This window comes from Cyphomyrmex costatus, unplaced genomic scaffold (assembly GCF_001594065.2).
Source record: "Cyphomyrmex costatus isolate MS0001 unplaced genomic scaffold, Ccosl1.0 scaffold157, whole genome shotgun sequence".
Taxonomy (NCBI): Eukaryota; Metazoa; Arthropoda; class Insecta; order Hymenoptera; family Formicidae; genus Cyphomyrmex; species Cyphomyrmex costatus.
Genome location: NW_017275576.1, coordinates 920102 through 940789, shown reverse-complemented (window position 1 = coordinate 940789; position 20688 = coordinate 920102). Strand labels below are relative to the sequence as shown.

At 33.0% G+C, this 20688-nt stretch overlaps 1 protein-coding gene across 2 annotated transcripts in view; it reads right to left on the bottom strand.

Moving 5' to 3' along the window:
• snu (ABC-type transporter snustorr) overlaps positions 1–20688 on the bottom strand; it is a 48233-nt gene that overhangs the window by 16109 nt on the left and 11436 nt on the right. The window contains exon 1 of one of the 2 annotated variants that reach the window (XM_018552213.1): positions 5166–5198. The exons of the other annotated variant lie outside the window; for it this stretch is intronic. The gene's annotated coding sequence lies outside the window, so the exon portion shown is untranslated. Of the gene's footprint in view, positions 1–5165; positions 5199–20688 lie in introns of those variants that run through there. 2 annotated transcript variants of the gene reach the window in all.

Genomic DNA, 20688 nt, shown 5'->3' with positions numbered 1-20688 from the left:
ATAATTAAATAAAGAAACTAACTGATTTCTTTTAAGCGTCTGTAAAAATTTTGTTAAAAAGAAGAAATGATTTTCAAAAGTTTTCTTAGCGTGTTAAAAATTTGATACATGTACCAAACTATTCTAAAAGGATCCAAAAGCGTGATGGCCACGTGAAATTGCCGCGAAATGTTACGCGAAGAAATGGCAAGAAACGATTCTGCAAATCTCGACGCGAATTGCACGGCGTGCGTATAGAAAAAGTTGAACGATGCGGTTACGTAACCGGGCACGCGGCTTTCTTTTCGCTTATGCGTGTGGCGATTCATTGGGCAATACATGGACACGATTGTGCGTGTAGTGTGTATTTAACATACAAGTGTGCGATCGGAGATGCGAAATACGTAATGTATGCGCGATATACAGCGGCACGCGGGCGCGTAGCGCGAATTCTCGCGCTCTCGTTTCGCGTACACCGCTGCTTCGATGAACCTTGTTTTGCGATTTCCCTTTCTGCAGGCGATGGCCCGAATTCGTATTTTGCTCATGAGTTCGAAATTATTGTACGCCTTCAATAAAAGATATCTTGTTTTAATTATACGTCGTCCGGGAAAGCGTCTCCCCCTCTATTGAGATGTCGACAGACTTCTCTCTTTTTGCTCAACGCGTTTAATTGAAAGTGCCGTTGTTTATTACATTTTGCCATTACTATCTGTTGCACAAGTTCAAGCGGTTGGATTAGCTCAAAGAAATCGATTGTCGAACAATAATCTGAATAGCATCGTTATCTCTGGAGTAATCGAAGAAAGTTTCATACTTGCTATACTAATAAAAAAAATATTAATTGTAATAGAGAAAACGTATAATTATTGTCAACATGCCAACAGCGTATTAAATCATTTATATGTTAAAATAAAACACTAAATCAATCGCAATTCTTTATTTATAGGGGAAAGTGGAAGACCTGCGAATATCTAAAGAAAAAGAGTTAAATAAAGTCGATTATTTATTAATTATATAAATCTTTATTCAAAAGATACCGAAAGTCATTTATTATGGTTTTATTATGGTTTTAAATTATGGTAATTAAAATATATAAACTGTTTTATATCGTGATAATGTAAACTATTTTAAATAAAAAACACAAAATAATTTTTTTTCTACCGTTACCCGGTATCACGAGGAGCAAAATGTCAAATCTCTCTCTTTCTCTCTCTGTCTCTCTTAATTTAAATCATAGTTTATATTGATAAAATGTAATTATAATTGTGAATTACTGAAGTTCACAAAGTCGATTTTGTTTAAATAAACATGTAACTGATAAATAATATTACTGACTTCAACTTTTTCTCTTTCGTAATCCTTACACTCTCTCCTACTTCCAAAATATTAAAAATGTGTAATGGTATTTATGTTAAACGGCGTTATATTCTATAATGTTTAAAATATGTGGCACTGAGAATATTTCGAAATAACACTGAATGCGAGTGAGCGGCTATCCTTACTCTGATGTACTACAATAGTGTAATTCGTGTTTGTCCTGTTTCACAATTCCCCACTCTCCTTTACATGATTTGCGTATACACATATGTATATTTTTTTTTATATACATACATATAGATACATATGTATATTTCATGAAGAGTTATCTCTTTAATAAGCTGGATATATACGAATACCGCGGCCTTAATATCGTGTTGCAAAACACGCATTTTCTGAAGTTTTCACGCATATTTATTCGCTAAATTATCACGCATTGCGCTCGTGAAGGGGAATGATGTAGCAACGTTTCTCCATATGTAATTACTCTGAGTTATAGCCGTTGGTATGTATACCCCATTTCAGACTGTGTAAAAACTGTATCGCGCGTCTGTATCAAATTCGTATAAAATGTATGCGCGCCCGCAGTCGCGCGCGAAAAATTTTGCGTGTTGCAGCATGAGATTACATCAGGACTCAAGTCAGGTCGTAACTCTGCTTAAAGTATTTAATTAAAATGTAGAAAGTATCACGGATTTATTATTAATTACCGGTACGGCTACAATAGTACGGCTAGAATAGTCATTAGAAACCAATAAGTTAACAGCAAATTCGGTTGGATGCACTGGTGTGTACTTATGAAAGCCGTTGTTTACACTGATTTAATCTGTGTAAAAGTAAATTGCAATTATTTTAAATTATAAAATACAGATTTTATTTAACAGCACAACAAAATGCATATTAAGGATTTCATTATTTAATCCGCTTCTATATTTACATTAAACATACATTTTTTACGCTAACTTGTGTACGATAGTTTCAATATGTGCATTAAATGCATCAAATCGAATTTGCTATAAAAAATTGTTATTAAAATTAATACTGTTTACTATCATTGATTACTCGATTCCCGCAAAATACGTTCATTAATTCTTTATAAACTTTTGTGTTCTCTTTTATCTTGTAATCTGTTTGCTCGATTTTCATAAATGTTGGTATATAAGATAATTTGATAATGTTTTTTTGATTCTGAAGTTAAAAATAAAAAAAGTTTAATGATAAATCTAATATGAGACGAATCAACTAGATTTCAAACAAATAATCTAATCATAAAATGTGGCTTTAAAGAATTTTTAATTACAAACAATTACAAAGTAACATTAAGTTTCCAATTTTGCTTTATTATGAATCATTAGTAAGTATTACGCAAACGATACTGATTTCTAAATTAACTTTCAAACTCTGATTACGAATCTTATGATAATAAATCTTTTTCATCAGAGGTTACCACCCTTTTAAAATTTCACATTTTCACGATGATAAAATTATTTTTCTTAAATGTAAATTCGGAGATTAGAATCAATCAATTTAATGACTCTGAAACCTTTTAGAAGGTTTTCTGAAAGTTTCTTTGCTCGAAGGATTGAAATAAAATATTGACTGTTCTACAATTAGATCCCTTATTAGGTTATTAATCAATTACTTCACTCTTTATCTTCAAAATGACATCTACATCTATGTTGATCTATACTAATGACAAATTCTTTGCTGCGAAAGATAATTATTTCATTATAGTGACATTTGCATAGATGTAATCAAGAAAATTAAACGATTTATTATTTCTATCAATATCGTTAATAACACAGATATTTTAAAATAAATAGAAAAAACTGACTGATTGATATTTTAATGTACATATAACTTATTAAAATTAATTAAAGCATGCGGTAAAATATGTTTTTAAAGTATGTTCACGAATTAACATTAACTGTGCATAGTGATTTGTCGACTTCATCGGCGTGTGACGTTAATTATAATTTGCTGTTAGTTTCCTTGACTATATGTTATACACGTGTATTTTCTTTGTTGCTGAAAGGAATTATTCACCTTAATAAGATACCTACTAATTGCCAATGATTGTACAAGGAACACTGCTTTGTAACTTATATGTTTGTGTGTATTATATATTTCATATATAAATACACATAATATATAATTGTGAATAGAATAGTAATACTTCTATTTTAAATAAAAACTATAATTAATTAAATAATAAAAAACAAAGCTATTGTATATGAAATATAAATTAAATAAGTACATTTAAGTTTTTATGTATATGTATACTTTTATGTGTTTTTAACTGAAATAATATCTAAAATGAATAATGATGAAATTATATATATTAAAATTAATGTATAACTTTATATCATCATATTGTAAAATAAAATTTTACATGTATTTGATCTTACTACGGAAAAATTTAATTTTTTGTTATATGCTGGCATTTAATAATTATAGATAAATGCACTGATAAATTATTGATATCACTTAAGGGAATTCATTATTGCGAGCAAACGATCTTCATCTATGTAGGTCGATGCGCGCGGTGACAATAATTATCGTTTCTGCGATGTTCGAGGATACTGCGAATCTATCACGATGCATTGCGGCAAACGACTTACAATACCGGACGTGCAGAATACGTATTACGAGAAAGAAAAGGAAAAGGCTGAACTGAAGTGGCATTGCGCAACTTTCGCGACGAATTCAACGTCATATAAGAAAGAACATGAAGAGGAAAACGCTTCCGGATACGCTAATAATGCGATTGTCAATCGCACGCAATCTTTATAAAATAACGATCATGCCTGTTCCGATTAAGAGCTATCTTAGATATATAGTTCTTAGAATTCATAACGAAGAATATATATTGTGTTCGTGATTTTATACGGGTAAGCAGATAAAAGCACTTGCAGATTTAAAATGTATACATATATGTGTATATAAGATGAAGCATCTAAAACAGGCTACCTAAATAACTCGCTTGTTTTTGATGATACGAAAAAATATCTCAGATGAAAGTGAAACGGTTTCGAGGGGAACGTGTTTAGTGACGTTGTTTGTCAAGGTGGAGGTATCAAAAATATATGAAGGTCATTCCCATTTTTTAAATGGAATTACATAAATTTTTTTACATAATATGAATCATAATATGAATCCTTTAACAATTCTGCGTATAAAAGCATAAAATATCTCGTAAACCATTGGTTTTTTGATACCTGTACTTTTGTAATTTATATGCAGAATTGTTAAAGGAATTATATCATATTATGTAAAAAAGTCATGTAATTCCATTTTAAAAAGTAGAGATGACCTTAATATCTTTTCGGTGCCTCCACCTAGGCAAAAACAAAATATACTCCTCTCGAAATCGTTCCACTTTTATCTGAAACGGTTTTTCGTACCGTCAAAAAGAAACGAGTTATTCATGTGGTCTGTTTTAGACGCCTCATCTTGTATGTAGTGAATCTCAGAATAGGTGCATGACACATAAAATCATAAAAAGAATTGCACGTGACCTGCAATCGAGTGAATTTGCACAATTGCCTGCGTGCGTGAGTTGGTAAGAAATGTAGCCATAAATCGTAGCGTTGCGAAAGGCCTATGTGTTTCGAGAAATATATTGTGTTTGCACACCTTTTGATGCCTGCTCATTCATTGTGACGCACAATCATATTAGAGCAGACTCCAGGAACTTTTGCAGTTCGCAAACAACATTAGTAACTTACTAATGTTAAAATAATTCGATGTAACGATGTAATTGGTGAAACTCGTTTATCCGACAATTATATTTAATTGAGATGTAATTACAATCTAGTGCACATATATGTAACGGATAAAAGAAACTGAGATTGTGGATTAAAGACCTTTCTTGTTCAGTCTGCTCCTGCGATGTAATTTCGGTGATCGATTGGGAACTAATTGATGATATATCGCCGACTCGAGCTGCATGTCGTCTAGCTTGCCTTATTCTAGATATAAAATAAATTAATACAACCTGTCAGATGGAGAAAATATGAGCATGTACATCACACGATTATTACACCACAATTACGTCACACATTATGTCACGATTAGCGATGGATTCATTCTCCGATTTCATTTTACTTTAATTAATGAAATGTGTCAAAATGCGTTTCTAATTTCAACGTTGTCTACGCAAAAATTTTTGTACTTGCTACATTATTATTGAAAATAATTATTTATACAATATAAAGAATATAAGGGATAGAAAAATTTTCGAGTATGAAAATGTAATACATTAAAATATTTTTCTAATAAATCTTTAACTTAATGAATTTAAAAAAATGGATTATATAAATATATAAATATTGAATTAAATTTATATAATCACATTAAAGCTTAATATACACATAATATGTAATATGTAACGTATAATATATAACTTGACATATAACATTAGTGAATTAAGTTTATGTTATATGTAATTCCAAGAATATATGACTTATATCATTGTTTGGAATGCTATTTTCTACAAATAGGAGCGAATGAGAATTCTTATTTGAAGCCATCGCTAAGAAATTGCGAGACAAGAATTCTTTACCGATCGGATTGCACTCGCTGCGTAAGCTCGATCTCGTTGGGTAATTGTAACGTTGTGGTCAACTTGACGCGCCGTTTGCGCCGTGTCTCGCGTCTGCGGAAGAAGAAAACCACGTCGCCATTGCAAGCAATCATTCTAACGCGATTAACCTTCGTGTTCCCTTAGTAGGTTCGACTAATATAGCTCGGTTTCTTTGCAATGTTTGTTCGCTTTATTATCCACAATGATAACATTAAAAATACATCACAGAGAGTGTAAAACAATACATTTCTCGTGCCAGATAAAAAAATAATAGATTTGATTTAATAATAGGTATAATAACAAATTTATAATAAAAAATTGCTTAAATAATTATTAATAAATGAAAGTTTAATAGAGATAATTTTTTAAAGAATATAATTTTGTGTTAAATAAATTTTAGCGAGATACGAAGGTCAATAGTGCAATTATCGTTACCGATTATCATATGCCCGTGATAAGAATTTAGATCTGCCTTTGATCGTGGGCGGGCATGATTTGACGTCTCGTTTACGTCCCATGGCTGCATATCCTGCGAGAGGAAAAACATATTTTCGTCGATGTAAATATTTGAATCTAAAATTGACTCACCCTTTCTACAGCTTTAATCGATCGATACTCATACAGATATACACATACATAATGTAAAGCTTATTTTAGCTTCATAGTTTTTAACATTATCAGAGTACTTGCGTGGAATCAAAAATATTTTTAATTTGCAATTTATATGGTTTATAATGCGAGAGGAAAAAAATTGTACATTTCTTTGCGATAAAAAAAAGAAGGTTTTATCTGTAATTAATTTCATCAAGTTTCCTGGTTGAGAAAGAGAAAAAAGTAAACAACAATTCCGATTCTTCATAAAATACGTCACTGTATCTCAGGGTAAAGTAAACCTCGGCGCTTGGTAAATCGATTCACCAAGGTTACGCGTTTACTCCCATTTAGATCCTATACCTTCATCGATCCGAGGATATCTTCTTGATATTTGAATCATCAAATAGAGTCCAACAAATAGTGAATGCTGTGGACAAAATCACTGTGGAATAGCAATAATCGTAATTCAAAACATTTACAGCTACAGTATATGTAAATTTATTTCTAGTAATGAAGTTAGTTATATATCTGCACATTATGAGATGTATACCTTACGAGATATCAAAATTGAAATAAATTATGAATTATTAAAATTACAATTGCAATTCGTGCGAAAAAAAATTTTTTGTCGCGTACATACTACTGATATATGCATAAAGTGACTTCTAAGAAATCCGCTTTTGTTATATCTATATATTATCGAAACTTTACTACATCCGTGAATCTTATTATTATTCTTGGGTAAACTTGTACGATCGTGTGAGCCACCATACTGACGTGACAGTTAAGATTGACAGCGAGAATGGTAGATAGAACGATTGCGTACTCTCGTGTACTTAATGTAGCACTGCACTGATGTCAGGGTTCAATGTCGCCGCCAGTATCACTTAATTCTTCATGAGCATAAAACGATATGGTCACGGTCGCGTAAAGGCCGCTTATTCATCCGACGGTTTCCCGGCAAACAATCGTGGGGGATAACGTGACTTCTTTGAACAAGCATGAATTTTCCGTGTTAACTTTAGTGTCACATAGAGTCACACTTACATGTAAAAGTATACATCTTGTTAACTCTTTTTTGTAACGATTTGTAATCTTCTGAGTCTTTGTATAAATTTTATTTGTAAAAGCATAAATCTTATGGCAATTTGCGCGAACTAATAAGTTTACTTATTTACTTATACGTACTATTTTTTCGTTTATAATTATTGTTGAGATTGCAAATGATACAAAACTCTTTTAAATATTTCTTTATGCGCAATAGATTTTTTTATTAAGATAATAGTTTACATGTAACTCAATTATTATCAGGTCTGATTCATTTCTGGAAATGTGTCCGAGATGGAAATATTATTAACAATTAAACGTATTAATATTGTATTATCCCATAACTGCGTTTAATCATCTGGTTTATCAATTCCCGAGATATTTATAAATAAACTTGGATTCTTTAAAATAGAGTTTTGGGTTTTACTAAAGTTTTGTGTATATAGCAAACTGTTGATTTATATTCATCATAAAAAATTGATGTCCTTATGAAACTAGTTTTGTAATTTCCGTATTAATATACAAAATTTATATGTTATTTTTATTTTTGAAGAAACGAGTTTTAAAATGTATATAAATTAAAATAAAATACATGTAATAAATATATTATTTACCTTTCGTAGTATTATCAAGTTACGACAGAGTTAATTAATTATTGCGTTTTATAAATAAACATGCAATAAGTTGCTTTAGTCGTTCGTCAACGTAATAATTTCAGTTAGTAAATTACCAATTGCACTTAAAGCGTAAATTTTAATCGTGTCAAAGATGCACGTGCGTGACGCATTACGAGACGAGGGATTCGTCCTGTGCGCGTCTCTAATTGACGTCCATAATTTTCGCATTAGTCACAGAGAGATCGTCTGTTGTAAGAAGAACAGCTACCGTTTAGCTTAGTTAGAACCGTGAGTTTTACGGGAAATTCCACGGCAGCTACAAACTTTCTGCAATCCGATTAATTCTGCTGATTAATCGCACGTTCGTCACCAACACGATTTATCCTTCCATGACATGTATAATTACCGTTATGATCAATTATTACGAGTTCGTGACATCGCGATTACGATCGCGTTAAGTATACGGGCTGCATTATGCCATAATAAATGAGAGAGATAAACAGGTGCGCAACTCAGTGTTCGCAAAATGATATTGAAATCTATACACCGGTCGTAGATACGACGATCGATTACGTAAATACGGTATTATAAATGCGAGCTTAAGTTGAACTTCATTCATCAGGGTTATATTATACCCCTCGCACGCTATTTCGTTGAACGACTACTCTTCGTAGATTTTTCCCTTTAAATAATTCTTTTATTTTCCCCTCCCTTTCAAGTTTCACGCGCCAAATGATTATTATAAATACTTGACCAATAGCGTCGTACAGTCTGTAATTGGTGACTCGATGAGAACTCAGGCAATTTCCTATTGTCCGCTTGAGCCGAAACGGATGGTTGCAAATAAAATTTTATGACGGTCATTGTAATAATGATAAACTAGAAACGCAACCTGCTGATGATCTATAAGATATTCGTGTGCTGCTATATTTATATATCTATTGACGTCATATCGTACTAAGTAGTTAAGGCTCGTAATTCGTCAGGCAATCTGATCGCTCGTGCTTGCACGCGAATCCGTCACGTAAACATCCACTAACGTAGTTATGGGGTTACAAATTTGCTAATGTCAATGGGACCATCTACGTAATGACGTTTAGTATTCGAAAATCGAAATGCAGGATCGTTGCACAATGCGACATTCCGCGCGAAGACATGTGGAAAGATCAACCTCTTTGTTTTCTGGGCCATGGTCGAAACACGAAAGCAATGACGAACGATGCAAAAACATTCCCGTCGCTTTTCCCGCGTAAACAACAGAGATTTATTTCGTTTCTCAGAGAGGAAGTAGCGAGGAAGCTTTCTCCTCGCTCGTTCGCCTCGCGTACAATGGCGTGTCTTAAATGTCGTTTTCATGAATCAACTGGCATCACGCGTGATTAGAATTATTCCTCTCGTCAAATAAGTAAATTACAGGTACATCTCATTTAAGCAACAATAATAATAATTACTAATTAATTAGGAATTAAAGATTATACTTTTAGGGATATTTATTACATGTAACGTGGAAATCTCATAAATTATGATAACAGAACGATCTACTAAAATTGTACAATCCGTTGGATACCACATTGTGAAAATAGACGCGATTAAAATCCCGATGTCTGCAGCGTTGCGTTTACTTTCAATTAAAGCGAAATTACTTGGAAGAGATGCACGTTCTTCACTGGCGCGCCTGTTTGTTATACGCGTTGTAATTCACTGTTTCCAATTATAGCATGCATTACGTAGATGAAAGGGCTTAATTAATCTTGCTTAATTTAGAACGTGATCCCTCCCTCGCACACATTCGACATCGAATTGAAATTATTACTTGTTCGATCGCGCGCTCTCTTACTGCTCTCTCACTGTTACTTCTTTCTTTCTGTGCTTGCTTGCAACTTTTAAAAATGTTTAGGTAATTAAAAAGGAAAGAAGTGAATTTATACTACTTAATTATGCGCACGCATAGTTTTATTCAAATTTTTTATAAAAGCCATAAAACATCAGCTCAATTAAAAATCATGCGAGTGTATGCGTCAGCAATTCCATTATATGTTCTACGTATAAAAAACACGTGCGATGATTTTAATTATAAAGTCGGCCTTACATGATGACCTTGAGAACTTTGCAACAGACATTCAACCCGTAGTCGATCCAAAAATTCTGCAAACGTCGACACAAGCGACGCGCATTTTGCGATCGACGAGTATTTTTACGATACGCAATTGAATGACGTTTGCAATTTGATAAACATTTTAATTTGTAATAATAGAGAATATTCGTTGCTTTATATCATCTCAATTATACAAGAATACATTAAATTTTAAATTAAATAATATTTAAACGCGACAATTAATAACATGACGATTTTTTTATCACTGTAAACGCACATGTGAATTTGAATTAATGTTACTTGACTGCTATATTTACAGCAGACTAACGCATTACTTATACTGTTTTTATTGGGTCTCTTAATAAACTTCATGTTTATATGAACAGAATAAATATATAAAGATTTATAATCCTTGTGAAAATAATTATTCCATAATTACTGTTTGTGTTCCTTCCTATCTTTGAATAAAATAGTTTGATAATGCGCAACTACGCTTTTTTTTATTATTAAGTTATAAACAGATTTTATAACTTCACATGAACATTTATAATGCTTATGTAATTAAACGTAACGTAATGGCTTATTTTTCAACGTAAGAGTTGCTTATTCGACGGCTATATATAATCATCTTAATATCTCACAAGGAAATAAACTAACGATCTAAATTTAATTCAAATGAAATTTTACGAATAGTAAATATATGGAAAGATATAAATCAATGTGATGCGCCCATCCTGAAATACACCAAAAGCTAGAGACGATGAAATCATACGCCTAAGTAAGTTAACTTTCGGCAACTGCCGATTGCAGAAGAGATCAGTATCAACAAATCATTCCTACGTAAAGCAGATTTTTTTAAATGCGTTAAAAAATATGCGACATCAAAATTGACGGCATGAATAAAAATATTGTACAACGATAAATCGAAGAAATCCATCGCTGCGATTTTGTAATTTACTCCATTGGGAATTACACTAGCCAGATATTCGAAAAGTCTCTCGAAGTTTCGTTTGTAACGACGATTTCGTCGATTATTCTCCCTTATTACGATATGTTTACGTTACATATTATCCATGCGCGCTGTTACGTAAGCGTGACGTTTTACGGCATTGTTGATCTCGCCGGCGAAGAAATTGGAGAGGGGCCCATGGAGTTTGGAGAACGCTCGACGCTTCCAATAGTCATCCGCGCAACAGTGTCGTTGCACCACTTTCGCTATAAAAATCGACATCCGTGACTGACCTTGGCACATTTCCCAACGCGATCGCGATATCGCGATGTGCTGTCCACGCGAATTTTTCTGCGTGACTCGCGTGACAAGGATCGTGGCAGCACTCGACCTTCGCCAGGTCGATTTCTTCGCTCTGCCGTTTCTTTCTTCGTCCCGTCGTGTTGGGCGCGATTCTGATTTGTCTTCTCGCCGACAACGATGACTTCCTTGCGTAACGCGAATGGAAAAGCCGAAGGCATCGTTCACGTTCGCGATTATCTTCCGCGATTGACCGGCTACTACGGATGCTTCTCGCAATACGCTTTGACGTTACCGAGATGTTATATACATTTTTATATTTATCGCGGTTTTACTTCCATTGTAAACTTTTAATACTTATTTCACATATCGAGTAAAAACAGGTATCGATATACCATTCAAATGAAGTATTTTTGTTGCGTCTCGCTAATCAAGTTTCTTCTTGCAATTCTCATTGCATAACACGTGTATTTTCGCGTCAGTGACAGAATCTATTCGTATATAAGCTTTTTTTTAGCCTTAACGTTTTGTCATCGTCGATTTTACCCTATCTGGAGATGCTATTACACATAACTGCGATGCTTGAGAAACTAGGAAATTTGTACTTTGAACCTATGCATAGTATTTTTCCTATTCTCACGCGATTCTCGCTGAATCTGAACACGAGATCTAACCATTCTTGACTGGGTACAGAACGTTAATGATTGCTTTGTGAATTTTTAATGATAAACGAGTAAAATCTGATAACATTCTATTAAATCTTGTAAGGTCGTGAGGATGTATTTTTTATAACTAAAATTAGATTTTAGGAAAATTAGAAGTATATGTGTTAAAATATGCATGCGTAAAAAACGTATTTAATGTGCAAATGTGTGTTTAATTAATTCATATGAATATTGAAGATATAATAACATCAATGCGATAAAAAAATTGAAAATGTTTATTCAATTCAAAATTATTTGAACGCTATTAAACGAATAGTGTTACGTTAATGTCATTTTACCGAACAAATTGAAAATATTGTTACAAAGAGATAGATTACATTTAAAGGTAAAGGCATAGTGTCTTGGAAACATAATACACATAACACATTATAACATTACTTTTTTTTTTTCAAGGAATCACGTTTTAATTTCTAGTAATATAAATTAATAAATAATTGTAAAATAATATAAAAGAAGAATAAAATTGTAAACATAATATTTAAAAAATATTGCTAATAATATATATAATATAATTATAAAATTAATAATGTTGTAATTTCGTCACAAAAAAATGTATGTAATATCTTACACAGAGTATAAAAAAATTTTGATATTTATTTTGAAATTTATTATATAGTAATAGTGCGTTAAGCAATTTTCTATTAATTATTAAATCTGCATAATTTCTAATCTTTAGCCATATGTATATACATGTAATACACTTGTTACAGACGTAGTCAATAATAATTTGCGATTTCCGGAGAATAATTAAATTATACATAAAAAATAAGCAAATTATATTCGTCTAACGTAATTCTATGATATGTTTTTCATATAATTATCCACATATTTAAATAAGTTTGTTAAATCATCATCAATTATTAGCACATCGTTAATAATGCATCATAGCATGGATTAAATGATACTTTTATAATCTAGAAACAATTTTTGATAATTTCAATAATGTTCGTATTTAGTACAAGTCAGCAATTAGTAAACGCTTTGCGTCGATTGAACTATTCTTTTAGACAAATAGTTCTATTTTAGCAAAAAAGACTTCTAACAGTTACAAGACAAACATTCTGAATACGGTCAATGATAATGTTCTCTGCTCAATTTTGATATTTAATTTTTCTTTTTCCTTCTTTTACTTTTTTCTTCTTATTATAGAATTCTGTCCTGTACTTTAACATTAATTTCGTTTTATCAATAAAACGTTTTCTTGTCTTGAAAAATAAATGTCCAGTTTTCTTTCGCTTGGATGATTTGTCCGAAAAATTTCTCATTTCAGGTATTGGTATTTTGGCGATTCTTTTATTTCTCATTACTGGCTTTTAACGAAGAAGTTAAATAAAAATATTTAATTTTTAATGAACAAAATTATAAATGACATGCAACTATAATAATATAGGAAACGCGAGGCAGCATCAAGAAAAAGACAAGATTATAAGGCATCTTTAAATTTATAAAACAATTTTTCATGCTGATAGCTAGTCTCGCCCATCTCGCATGGAAGTTTACAATCAAGAAGTTTTTCATGTTTTCTATAAATAGATGAGATGATACGAATATGCGCGGAAAAATCGCGCTACAAAGTGAGAAAGCGAAGGACGAGGACTTGGGTAATCCCCGGGGTTTTTTTTTTTTGCGAGAAAGCGTGCGAACTTCGCGTTAGTGAGCGAGCGCTCCGATTTGTCTCACCTGGGGTGCGTTCAGAATCGTCGTCCGGATGCACCCAGATGTTGTTTTATCCTTGTTGTTCACGAATGATAAACAAGGATAACACGACACCTGGGTGCACTCAGATGATGATTCTGAACGCAGCCCTGTAAACGTTCTTTCGTCCGCAAGCGTTTTCAGATAACGCCGCCGTTGCCATCGCGCATACATCCGCACAATATCGCACGAATTAACGTCTACTGGTTAATTTCTCGACTGTTTCGCAATTCGCGTGCCATTAGCAGCGAGCAAGGCAAATTGGAGCATACTTTTCCCGATTGCGCTCCTGTCGTTATTACACAACTAACGTTCCAATTAGTATCACAGCATCAATCTGTCGAGAGATACCGAAATTTATGGAAGTTTGTCCTTATCCCCCCCTAGTATAATATTGTAATTTATTCAATATTTCTCTAACACGTTACGTATTAAATATTATATAATTTAACAGATTGAATTTTTACACAATAAATTTCTGTGGCGAGCTTTCACAACAAGGATTACATTTTGTTACGACGACAAAGTACACTAAAATAAAAGCAATTAAATCTTTTTCGTATGTCAATTGTGATAATAATCTTTACAGGAAGCATCAAATGAAAGTTATGACAGCGAGAGATGTTACTTTGACCTTACTGCACATCATGAAAGATGAAACAATACTCTTGCCGCGGGTACGTTTAACTTGCAGTTTCCTTCTGGTACCGTCTAGAAAGTATATTTCTCTCGGTCTTTCACATCGCGGCTCGATATCTCTCTTCGTGAGAGTTCTTTACAACGTTATTATATACGATGGCACTCGTCACTCTATCTCCTCATAATAAAACTAATTAATTAATCCATCAAAAAGTTTATGATGATAAACGTGTCAGCGTTGCACTTAACAAGGTTTAAGTTTTCAAAACGTTTTCTTTCACAAGAGACATTTATATAAGAAAAATTGCTGTACGACTATTAACTATTAAATTAACCATTAAAGCTTCCTTAAAAAATCATTACTTTATTACATTTTTTAATTTTTAAATCATAAGATTTAAAAAATTGCAGAATTCTTTCGTTTAGGAAAATTGAAAATCTTTAACTTTTTTATCTATGAATGCAACCTTTTTATTTGTCCTTTTTAAAAATCTGATATCTCAAAAAGTCTTAAAAGGAATGAATAATGATATTTCACGTAGATTATTCAAGAATTTAACAATATTGTAAACTTCAAAATTTGTTAATATGAGGTGTTCCAGGAAAACAACAATTTAAAATAATCAATTTATGCGTTCATAGTGACTTTTTGGAAAAATTATAAATTAAAAAAGATATATATTGTTGCAGCGCAATTTACGCGGCGTACAAGAATTTCTCGCGGGATCAGTCGGAAATCAGTCTTTCTAGAAACGAGAGATTGGAAATGCTAATGCGTGTGTGAAGATGTGCTCGAAGGCGGCCGTCTGCCTCATTACGTTCGATTTCACTGGCGATGTGTGTTCCGGTATCATCAGAGCGCGACTCCTGTGTCGTGTATTACGTGAAGACGACTCGCGCGACGCGAATGTTCCGCAAATTCTCACAATGATTGCATTGTACACGCTCTTATTCCTCATGCATTTAATAATTAAATATAATATTAGCGTGCGCTAATACTATATGCGTGTATTTATACACCATTATACACCATTTTGAATTTAAAATCTTATTTAGATTCGAATGGAGTCGATTTCAATAAGATGAATTAATATTATATTATGTATACATAATATGGTAATTGAATATAATAATTAACATCTTATTTTCATATGAGTAGGAATAGCAATGAGAATAATTATAATAGAATAATATATTCTTTTAAAACTGCGTATATAAATGTTAAAAATGAGGAAAGATTAACAGATTAAAGATTTTAATGCAAAATGTGTGAAAAATAAAGTCTGACACTAATAGAGATGTTTTCTTTCAAAACATTTTCCAGTTGTTATTAAAGTTTTTTAATTTCTTATATTTTATGTATATATATATATATATATATGTGTGTGTGTGTGTGTGTATTTAATCTGTTTTTCCTTTTCGTCTCAAACAATTTTACTATGGAATTATTGGGTTCACAGTCAGACAGTCAATTGATCGTCAAAGCGGAACACGAATTTTCCCACGATTTACTACTTTCTCACATCTCACTCAGAAAAGTTAAACCAATCTAGAGAAAATTTCACTTAGATGGTAAATGAAGGATATATATGTCACATGAAATCGAAGAAATTTCATTGATCTGTCGACTTCCATACAGCACGAAAGTCGACATGAGAATATGAGACACCGGCATGTAACTCTTCGTCAGTTCCGCAGTGTTCTTTTAGATATTACAATTCTTAGCAACTTCCTTTCCGGCAGAATTATTTCTTCTTAATCCCGGAACGTTATCAACACAGTGTGATACAGTATTCCTATTGATATATTAATTTTAATAAGTACAAGGAAATATAATTTCTAATATAACACAAGTTTTTTCATACATTTCATACTTTTAGTGCGAAATATTTATAATCGACATTTTTATTGCACAAATTATTATTAACTTGAAAAATAAAAAAGCACACTATCAAATTCAACCTTGAAATGATATAAATGTAGTACGATTGCATGTCTTCATAATGTATATCTTAAGTAAACTATGTAATAACACAAAATAGTAACATAAAATTGCTTAAAAATAAAAATCCTTTATTACACTCTCTCAAGAAAAAATTAACTTTGCAGTAATTTAGATGGTAAAATATGGCATAGCATTATAATTGGCTGAAGCAGCTAATTAAAAATGTTATACCATATTTTACCATCTAAATTGCTGCAGCAGCCAATCTTTTCTTCCAGTGTAACATTGACCACCAAGAGGACCAAGTTGATGTAGATATAACGGATAAAGTTTTTAAATATTTATCTTCGTTTATCCTAGCTTTTAGTACGGCCAATTTTATCTCCTCATGATTGCTAAAGTCATAACTTAACGTCCAGTGATCCCACTCATTTGTAAGTAAAATTTATGTTATATCAATAGCGTTTTAGAGTTAAAACGTTTTTTAGGTCATTATACATACGTTAAGATCTTGATGTAAAGATAGAACAAAGTGCGTGTTGGCGCGCGTGTTGTAGAAAATTTATTCATTCTAAACGTTCTTTTACATTTATGAGTACTCTATATTTAGCTAAATATATGTTTCTTTTATCATTTATATATCTTATTCTAATTGGAACTTTCGCACAAGCCAAAAAGTTCTGTTGATTCTTATTTTTTGTTATGTGATTAATAGGCACGTCATCGAATGAGAATAAATGACTCTTATGTTAGCAATAATCAATCAATAAGTTTTACGTAAATTTTTATATAAAAGTTCCGCTATATCTTGACAAATTTGCAATTTGTATATTTTTTACATTATTTTACTTCAACCAGAAGTGTTAGATGAAATCGATGTTCATTGACTGGTGTTATTAACGTCGATCAACGTCACTTCAACTAATCCTCAGCATATATATGTTTTACATACCATATGGCAGTTATATTCTGTGTTTACAGGGTTATTTCTAGAGAGTACTGATTAAAATTAGGATTTTGATCAAAGATATTTTGCTAAAATAACATTGTCTTATTTCATAAATTAAGTGTTTCATAAATTCGTTGCTAAATCAGCAGGTAAATAAGCCAGTGTGATACTTATTATTACTTTAAAAATTAATCACGTTGAAGTCTATAAATCACGAATCTTCAATATGGAATAGTATAGCCGAAAAAATAGTAATATTGTGTCTTCAAACATATCAGTCTCACAACCTGCTTGGTATCGGAAAGACTAATTGAAAGATTTATAAAAGTGTAGATTTTACGCTTTTTTACGTAACTTTTCTTGCAATTAGAGCACTAATTTTACACTCCATTCCATCCCTACCTTTCGCAATTCCACGGCAGTCTACCAGAACTTCTTGTTCTCGTCGAAATTTCGCTGAGCTCACGTGTAATTCCAGTTGTAGACCGGCGTAGTTGAGGGACGTAGACAAGAAGAAGCGACTGGCAGCAGCATCTGGGGATGTTCACCTGTTGACGTTATCTCGCTCACACACTGACACTCGGATTTAACACAAAGCACCGCGAGGTAAAAGACAGAAGCTTGTGCCTGCTCGAAGAGATCAACAAAGACAGGGAACGAGTCGACTTAGTCGCGAGTGGGCAGTTGAGGGACAGCCAGCCGATCGATCGAATCGATCGCCGTCCTCCTCCTCCACGACTTTCGAGTCCTGACGCGAGACTGAGGACTGACTCAAGCTTCGGGCATGGACTCGGACTCGGGCTGGTCGCGACACTCAATAACGCGTCGTTACGCTAGTACCTCCCTCTTCGTGGAGTGTCCCGGACGATCTCTGTCTAACTATGCTTTCCCTCTGCGGTGAGTACTTTTGCTCGCCTTCCCTTCCACCTGTTGCTCCCTCGTGTTTCACCACGTCGTGGTTGTTCCTCGTCCTTGTCTTCAGCTTCGCCAATTCTCCGCTACGTTTTTCGCGCTAATTTTCTCTCTTTACTTCCGATCTGGAATTTCCAGCTGATTACCAGTGCAGGCTTATTTCCCGCTAATCGCAGTGGATCGTCCTTTCCTATATATTCAGTTTCGTTGGCACTGCGTTAAATCATGTTATGATAACCAACGTGATAAATAGACAGCCGAGCAAAAATTCAAAAAAGAAAACTATACCATTCCTTGAAATAAAAAACGCGGTGATTCATCTTCGCCATTTTTGCAAAAGAATATTTCTTTTTTTAGGAATATTTACCAAAGAATTGCACAAAGAGATCAAAGAATTAATTAATAAAGTGAAAAATATTTTATTTCGATCTATCTAAACTCCCGACGGTTATCCGATAATCTTACATGAGAAAAAGAATATTTATAAAGATATGTACTTGATCTGAGTATTCGTCTTCTTTTGCAGCGACTGCTCGTTCAATGTTATTCGCAATCGTGCGGTAGAGCCGATTCCGTCTTTGAGAGAACTGCGACCTGCGGGCGCTTTCGCTCATCTCGACGCTGTAGTTATGTACCTCTTCCCATCACCTGCTGTTCCCTCGCGAAAGGCAGTTCTTCGGCGCACGTCGATCCGGAGATCCGTTTTGACACCGCGAGATCACTTTCTCCGTTCCTTCTGCACTTGTATCTTCAATCCCGATTAGCGTTAACTTCCTTGTCTCAGACTTACATACATCAATTTCCATTCGTAATGCCTGATGTAACTTTGTCTCTCTCTCTCTCTCTCTCTCTCTCTCTCTCTCTCTCTCTCTCTCTCTCTCTCTCTCTCTCTTCCCCCCTCTTTTTCTCTCTCTTTCTGATTTTCTGCCATTATTATTTTATCTCCGCTATTTCTGTCTTTGCTTTCTGATGTCCCGTTTTATTACTTATTGCTTTATAAATTTCGTATTACACTTGGGAAATATTGTTTGATGATGATTATTTCTTCGCATTTCGCACATAACGCGTTTGCAATTTGTTTTTATCCGCTTGCTCAATTTCCGCTCTCAATTTTCCCCCGTCAAAACATGTACATACATCCTGCAATTTTTTTGTTTGATCACCGATTAATGGTCTTGTGATGTTGACATTGTAAATTGGTCGGCGCGAATGATAATGCGCATACTTATTCTATTAGTTTTACTGTCAAGAATCTCTTATTACTTCTGCAATTTCCACTTTTGGTGCCTCTTTGGCGAATAATTTAACGACACGTGATCCTAGTGTTTAGTGTGCAGCGCTAGCGAGCAAATTGCAAACGGCAAGGGCACAAGTCACCGACTTCCTGAGCCTATTCACGTTTGGTCACTTCCGGTAGTTAATTCGGTGAAACACCTTGCTATGCCATTGTCATCGTCGATAATAAGACACTGAAGATTCTTTCGATGTCGTGCTACATCGTTTGTGCCTAGTCAAGAGAACGCATAAAGCGCATGCTGTGAGCGATAATATGAGAAAAAAAATCTACTTTTATTTCTTTCTTTATTTTATCTTTGAAAATAAAAATCTATTTAATTTAATTTTTAATTAAAATTTTTATAATGAGTCATATTTACGCGACAGTGTATTGTATGTAAATATCCTATAAAAAGTTTTTGTTGCATGTAAAATTGCTTGCGTATAATCATATAATGTATTATATGTACATAAAATGGATTACGTTAGATTAGGTAAGCGAGATAAAATCTATACATCGCGTAATCTAAGCGAATTAATGGATAGACGAAATTCAATTTTCTTCTTGTAGACAAGAAAAATTCTCTTTCTCCTTGTTCATTTAATAGTAAACGAGGAAACACGATAGAAGGTTAACGACCGTGGAAATCACTTAAATCTTATGATTGTGTATGCTTGCGGGTAATATCCCGCAGGTTAGTTATAACCCGAATAAGCAGCGTCGTGAAATCTGTTAGACGTTGAGTATAAGCAAAGAACAATTTTCTCCGCTTATCTCAATCAACGCATTGTTTATCGAACAGTAAAATAAATTCCCGCCGCATCTAATATTGCCACATTAATGATTAACAAACGTCGAATATTTTAACTATATACAAAGAAAAAGAGCTGCATATATTAACTATATATAGAGAACATTAACTCTCTTGAATGTTTTTTTATATTCGTTTGACATTATTTTTTTATTCTTCTATGAATGTGTCATATCTTTTTCTTTTGCAATGGGAGATTTACGACATAGTTGAGTCAACAAATTTTGTTACAAAGATATCTTCTTCTAAT